This window comes from Miniopterus schreibersii, assembly GCF_964146895.1.
Source record: "Miniopterus schreibersii genome assembly, chromosome: X".
Taxonomy (NCBI): Eukaryota; Metazoa; Chordata; class Mammalia; order Chiroptera; family Miniopteridae; genus Miniopterus; species Miniopterus schreibersii.
This window is the reverse complement of record NC_138104.1, coordinates 57,848,833-57,856,646: the sequence shown is the minus strand read 5'-3', so window position 1 is coordinate 57,856,646 and position 7,814 is coordinate 57,848,833. Positions and strand designations below refer to the sequence as shown.

The following is a 7,814-nucleotide window of genomic DNA, read 5'->3' as shown; positions in this document are numbered from 1 at the left end:
TCTGGTGTCCTTAGGTAGTTGGCTGGTCTGAGGCTTTCTGTGGACCACCTCCACTTGTCAGCTATTTTGCCTCCCCCTGTGGTTGCCTGGTCTTACTCCAGCATCTTCTGAAAAGTCTTTCAGGTATAGGCCAGCTAGTGTAGCTCCGGATATTGCCCCCCTTACTTAGAGGTTTCCCTGACAGGCACTCACTATGGGGAGGTTAGTTTCTGCTTCAAGACCAAGTCCTCAGTCTCTACCGTATCTTCCAATTCTAGTTCCCCATATAATGGCCTGCTGCAGGTTCAGATTGAATTCTGTCTGTTTCCTTTTCTGTACAGGCATTTCAGTGGCCTGGACTCAGTGGGTTTGATCAAAAGAGACTCTGGTGAGCATGTTGCCTGCCCAGCCCCCAGAAGGGATTTTCAGCTTTTCCTGCAGTTCCCAAACAATAGTCCCTGAGAGTCTTATTCTTTTATAGTCATCCTGTGAGCTGTTCTCCCTTCCCACTCAGGACTGTGCCCTGCAGGGGATATCTGGGTCTTCACTGAGCTGTACCAGCCCCTTTCCTGTGTGAGAGGTGTGTGTGCTCTGCCCCTCCCTTCCCAGATCTGGTTGGCTGATCTCACAGGACACTCAGTTAAAACTCTCCACAATGCAGGCATAAATCCCAGCTTTCGCTGGTCTGTCTCCCCAGTACAAACCAGGAAGGTGGATGCCCACTCAGCAATCAAAAACTCAAAAACACACAAAGCAACAAACGGGTGGAGAACCCACCCTGGGGGGTCCCAGCGCCCCCGTGCCTCAGAACCAAGCAGGTGCGGTCACAAAGTCAGCCCCACATAGGTCCCCTGCACAGATGATTTCAGAAAAGCTGGGACAGCTCCTTGCATGCTATCCCAGCTCCCCTTAGAGCAGGTCAAAAATCTCCAATTCACCTCATTGGTAGCTCCGGCGGTTGGAGACCCAATCTGCCCCACCTGCGGCTCCTGTCCTCTTGCTGGAGGCAGGAGGGCTCTCTTCCCCTTCCCTGTGCTACACAGTTCAAATGCTTTCTGGGGTTCTACACAATGCCTTACAGGAAAGCAGAGGGTCCCTGTAGGTGGCTGCTGAGTGCAGCCCTCTGGCTCCTTTCTATTCGGAAGCCACACCCTGAAGGACAGCCTTTCCTGTAGTCAGTACTGGAGGTGAGTTTCCTGTCCCTGCTGCTGCCATTAGGCATGCTATTTCACTGGAAGGCACAATTCCCTCCTCGCAGGCACACTGTTCCCCTGGCTCCCTCTGCTTGCCCTGCACGGGCTCTCCTTCCTTTCTTCTTTGCTCTGGATTTGAGATCCCAGCTTTTGGGTGCCAGTACACACTCCCAAGGGGAGAGAGCTTTGTAGTCTCTAACCCTTGGGCCTCACAGCTGAGCACTATCTTCAGGGGGTCTCCCCCTTTCTACACCCTCATCTTTCCAGACTCTATGATGTTTCTTCAGTGCTCCTTACTCGAAATATGTCCACTCAGATATATTTCCTTTGTTTTTCCAAGCCTTATGCAGTATTTTAGCTGTAAATCAAGTTCATGGCTGGGAGCAAGGGGGCTCTGCTTCTTGTCAGAGTGCCACCATCTTCCCTCCTCCTGGATTTTTTTTCTTTATCATTCCTTTAAATACTTGTGAGATTTGTTCTGGAATACAACTAAGTTACTCAGAAACAGTTTAATCCTTTCAAGGCTTTCTCTTAAGTTTTTTTAGGTAGGTACTAGACCAACCATTAGTCTAGAGCAAATTTGTCACCACTACTGAGGAAATATTCTTCTCCTTTTTTCTCTTTGTCTTTCTGGTTCTCTTTATGTGCAAGTCTCTCCACTTTGGTACTGTGTCCTGTGAATTTAAACCACTTCAGCCTTCCTGAATTCTCAGCTCTGTCTCCTAAACTCAGAGAACTCAGAGAGACTACTAGGCTCTAACTAGGCTCTCTCTCTCTGAACTGCTGTTTCATATTTTGTCCAGTTTTGTAGTTTTTTTTAAAGCATCACTTTAATCAACAAATTAAGGACATAATGGACAACTTCACAGAACAGAAATAAGACAGTTCCAAGACACCAGAGTGTAACATTGTAGCAGACAGGTTAATATTCTTCACCCTCATCCTCTCTCTCACACTATCTGCCCCAACTTCCTCATAATCCTGCTCAAGGATCTCCATGTCTTCATGAGCCTCAGAAAACTATCTTGCCTCCATGCTCTCATCCACATACCAGTGAACAAAGGCATGCTTGGTGTACTTCAGGTCAAATTTGTGGTCCAGGTGAGCTCAAGCCTCAGCAACAGCTGTGGTGTGGCTCAGCATGCACACAGCTCATTGTACTTTGGCCAGGTGTCCATGAGGTATCACAGTAGGAGGCTGGTAATTATTGCCAACTTTGAAGTCAGTGGTGCACCAGTTCACAAACTAGATAGTACACTTGGTCTTGATGGTGGCAATGGCAGCATTAACATCTTTGGGGACCACGTCACCATGGTACAACAGGCAGCAAGCCATGTATTTACCATGGCGAGGGTCACATTTCACCATCTAATTGGCTGGCTCAAGGCATGCATTGGTGATCTCTGCTACAAAAAGCTGTTCATGGTAGGCTTTCTCAGCAGAGATGTCAGGGGCATATGCAGCCAGAGGGAAATGGATGTGGGGGTAGGGCATCAGGTTGATCTGGAATTCTTTCAATATTCAGGGCTCCATCAAACTTGAGGAAAGCAGTGATAAAGGACACAATCTGGCTAATAAGGCAATTAAGGTTAGTGTGGTTTGGGTACTCAAAATCAAGGTTTCTACAACAGATGTCATAGATGGCCTCATGATCAACTATGAAGGTATAGTCAGAGTGCTCCAGGACTGGTGTGGGTGGTAAGGATGGATTTGTAGGGCTTAACTATGGCTGTGGAAACCTGGGGAAGGGGGTGATAAATGGAGAACTCCAGCTTGGACTTCTTGTCATAATTCACAGAGTGATATTCCACCAGCAGAGAGGTGAATCCAGAACCATTTTCCCCACCAAAGCTGTGGGAAACCAAGAAGCCCTGAAGACCTGTGCACTGGTCAGCTGGCTTACAAATTAGGTCCAGGGCAAAGTCAATGGTCTTGCCAATGGTGTAGTGTCCACGGGCATAGTTATTGGCAACATCTTCCTTGCCTGTGATGAGCTGCTCAGGATGGAAGAGCTGGCAGTAGATACCAGTGCAAATTTCAATGACTGTGGGTTCCAGGTCTACAAACACTGCCCTGAGCACATGTTTGCCAGCGCCTCTCACTGAAGAAGGTGTTGAAGGAGTCATCTTCTCTCCCCTCCTAATGGTCTTGTCCTTTGGCATCTGGCTGGATGCCATGTTCCATGCAGTAGAGCTTCCAGCAGGCATTGTAGGTCTGGGCATCAGCCTGGTCAATGTGGACTGAGATGCACTCATGCATGACTGAGACTTGTAGGGCTCTGGGAGCTGGAGGAGGCAAGGAGAAGGTGACAAGGACTGACAGACTAGCAAGGACTCTGCAGGAGAAGCCTATTTTTGTAGTTTTTTAAGGCCAAAGGGTAAATCCAGTCCCTGTTATTCCACCATAACCAGAAGCATAAATCCTTACTCTTTTGAAAAAAATCACTCTATCTACTCTGAAGAGAAAAAAAAAAAAAAATGTGGAAGGGCAAAAGTGGAAGTAGGAATTATAAACTATCACAATAATCTAAGTAGGATTTATCAACCTGGACTTATATGGTAACAGTGGAAATGGAGAGAAATAGATTCTGAGTACATTTTTGTTTGTTGTTTGACAGTAGCAAATGAGTCTGTTACTTATCACTAAACCTTTAGCACAGTAACTGGACCAGAGTAGATGTTAAATAAAGAAAAGGGACCCTGGCTGGTTTGGCTCAGTGATTAAAGCACTGGCCTGCACACCAAAGGGTCTCAATTCCTGGTCAAGGGCACGTACCTAGGTTGCAGGTTCTATCCCTGGCTGTGGTCAGAGCCCATGCAAGAGGCAACCAATCGATGTGTTTCTCTCACATAGATGTTTCTCTCTCTCCCCCACCCTTCCCCTCCATCCCTTCCACTCTCTAAAAAATCAATGGAAAAAATATCCTTGAGTGAGGATTAACAAAAAACAGACAAATTACTAATTACTAAACATCTATTCTTCCCATAAAAAAAAGAAAGAAAGAAAAGGCAATGTGTCACCCCTAGTGACTTGCCCAAACATAAATAATACATGGTCACTGTCCACAAGAAATTAACAGTCTAGTGCTGAAAAAAAGATCTGATTATGCTACTCTGTTGGCACAAACACCTTTTGATGGCTCCTCATTACTTACAAAATAAAGTCAAAACTCCTTAGTACATCATGCAAGGTCCTCCTTGACGAACTTCTATTCTTTTTTCTAGCCCATCTGCAACTGAAACCCTACCTTGCCAAACTCTCACACTCTAATCTCAGCAGATTACAAGTAAATAAGTGTTGAATGAACAAATAAATGGCATTATAATATATCTATACATATGTATATATGTATAGATGTATGTATAGATATATTATATATACACAGTTCCAGTGTTTTCTAGTTTCTGATTATATCTTAGGAATATGACAAATTCAGAGAATTAGCATCTTACACCAAGCCACAGCTATTTTGAACTTTTAATAATTTAGAATAGATTATTTACCTTAACAATTGGCTCCTCTTCTCAAACATCCCATTCCTATTAGTGGTACCACAATTCTTCCAGTCTTTTAGTTAAAGTCTTGGCCTCATCTTTGGATACAGGTTCAAAAACATCTCTCATTTATTCCATTATAATGTGTTTCATTTACACATCCTTATTCAATGCTTTTAGGACCTCTACTATCCAGGATCTCATTGCTTCACACATGGATTACTATGACAGATTCCTAACTGGTCTCCCTTTACTGTTTCCCAGTATATCTTATACACAGCTGTTAGAAAAGTCTTCCTAAAGCACACATTTCATCAAGCCACTCTCCTGCTCAAGAAACTTCAACAGTGCTCTAACTGCATCAAATCAACAATACTCTTCAGCTTGGTTTTCAAAGTGTTCTATTTTCTGCCCTCCTTCTACACACACAATACTACCTATTTCCTGTTACTCTCACACCTTTAACTGACACTACAGTTACACCAATTTCTTTCTCACTCTTTGTGGATCACACCAGGCATGTTCTCATCTCCATACCTTTCTTCATACTGTTTCTTCTTAGGATGCCCTCCATCACCTCTCTCTGTATCTTAATCCTCCTCTTGTTTAATAACCAACCCTAGTCCCACTCTTCAGTGATTCTTTTATTAATTACCATAACCTTAAGCACACAAGGTATCTCACACTTTAGATAGCTCCCAAAGCACCTCACATAGCACTAGGCATAAAGAAACCAAATAAGTACTTTCTTAAACTGATGAGTATATAAATTAACAAGAACAAAATTCATAATATTTAGTGAACCTAATCTCAATCTCCTTCACTGGCTCCTCATTTGCTGCCCACTTCTTAAATGCTATTATAAAAATGGGGATTATAGTAATACCTACCTTACTTAAGGTTGTTGTGAGAATTAAATGAACAAGTATACATAAAGCACTTGCTATAGTACCTGCCACACAGTGGGCTCTCAGTAAATGTTAGCAATTATCACATCACAAACAACACTCTCCAAACTTGTTTTATTGCCAATAATCTCATTCTTAGATAATGGTCTCGCCATTGACTTAGCTTCCTAAACTAGGGCTCTTTAAGGCTTTGAGCCCTTCTTAACTCCTCTTTTACTCACCATAGTCACTAAGTCAGCAAAGGCTTACCTATTCTTCTTCAGAAACACCTCTCTGAATCTATCACTTCCTCTCTTTGTTCAGACCTCATTTCTCCCTTGAGACATTTCCAACAGCCTTCTAGTTTCTCTTCCACTGGTGTTTCTCCTACTCAGTCTATTCTTCACACTGTAATCAGCTGTTTAAACAGTTCACTTTCCCCTTTAAAACTCTTCAATGGCTACCAATTACACAACACAGTTTGGCACATAAGGCCCATTTGTGCTCTGACCCCTCCCTACTTACCCAACTTTATCTTCTTCAATTCCTTATTCTATCCCTATAGTTCAGATATACCAGTCTATTTTCAGTTATAAGACTGGGCCATGCTGTTTGACTACAGCATGCCTGGGTAATTTAATATTTTCCTGAAGTGCCCTCCATAACTCTGTGCACTTAGTAAATGCCTAAACATTCTCTGTCTCTATTTAATTACCTTCTCTGGGAAAATGTCTTTAATCTCACTCTCCATTGTTACACTTTATCACTTTTTTTTTTCTGTTTATGTTTCCCCTACTACTAGATTGTCTTTATTCCTTAAGAAAAGCCATGTCTTATTCATAGTTTTATTCTCAATGTGTCACATATTGCCTAGCATGTATAGTAAGAGGACAATTGCTATTTAATGATTGAATAAACCTCTTCTCCAGCTGCACTTCCTACCGTCCTACCAGTCTTATCAATGCACATTGCACTTCCTAGCCTCTCTCCCTTGCTTCTGCCAATCTCTGTGCCTACAGTGATTTCCACCACCTTATCTCAGCCTACTGAAAACCTACCTATTTGGCAAGGGCCAGATCATACTCATCTCCTATTACTACCTTTTCTTGTCACCATAGCTAGAAATGACCTGTTTTTTCCTGTTCTTTATTATAACATGATATTTTAGGATCAAGAAGATCCAAAAATAAAAGAGAGGATCCAAAGATCAATGAGATTCACCCTTGCTCTCAAGAACTTTCTGTCTCCTTTGGGGGTACTTAACTTAGGACAATGGTTCTCAAAGTCTAGTAAATAAAATTATCACCTAGGGGGAGTGTTCAAAATCTTTGGAACTCACCTCCAAAGATCCTGATTCAGTAACTGGGGGTGGGGTCTGGGAATTAGCTTTTTAAACAAGCATTCCAGTGATTCTAATGCATATGTGTAGTTCTATACATGCAATGGAGAGGAAGAGAATGAATATACAAGAGAAAAGGATAGCTGATGGAACAAGATCATGGAGAAATAGGGAGAGGGTCATCAAGAGAAAAGATACAGAATGCTTTTTCCTATTTCTTATATTGTTTAACTTTTCATAACAAGCCTGTATCATTTTTGTAAAATCATCAAATTCATTGCTTTAAATAAGAAAAAATGGTAGAGCCCTAGCCAGTTTTGCTCAGTGGTTAGAGCATTGGACCGTAGACTGAAAGGTCCCAGGTTTGATTCTGGCCAAGGACACATACCTCGGTTGCAGGCTTGATCCCAGGCCCCAGTCAGGGTGTGTGTGGGAGATGGTCAGTCGATGTGTCTTTCTCACGTCAATGTTTCTCTCTCTCTCTCTTTCTCTCTCTCTCTCCCTTCTTCCTTCCTTCCCTTCCATTCTCTCTAAAAAGCTATGGAAATAATATACTCAGGTGAGGAGAAAGAAAAGAAAGAAAAAGAAAGAAGAAAGAAAGAAAGAGAGAGAGAGAGAGAGAGAAAGAAAGAAAGAAAGAAAGAAAGAAAGAAAGAAAGAAAGAAAGAAAGAAAGAAAGAAAGAAAGAAAAAAGAAAAGGTAGAAGAGTTAGCCTTAGACAGGAAGGTCTGAGTCTGAAGAGAAAGGGGTAAAGATGGGGGTCACCATTAGTCATCTTGGAAGTAGAGAAGAAAATTTCTCACTCAATGACTAGTGTGTTCTCTGAAGCAGAAGACAGGTTCGTGGATAGTAAGAAGGCCACAGTGGAGGACTTTAAAAAAATGGCACATTCTTAGAAGAGGTCAACAGAAGAGTGAGAAAG

The 7,814-nt window shown here is 42.6% G+C and overlaps 1 pseudogene across 1 annotated transcript; it reads right to left on the bottom strand.

Moving 5' to 3' along the window:
- Positions 1 to 2,094: 2,094 nt before the first annotated feature.
- Positions 2,095 to 3,431, bottom strand: LOC308551132 (tubulin alpha-1C chain pseudogene; annotated as a pseudogene). Its single transcript has one exon. The product of its transcript is annotated as a tubulin alpha-1C chain pseudogene (transcript).
- Between the last annotated feature and the right edge of the window lie 4,383 nt (positions 3,432 to 7,814).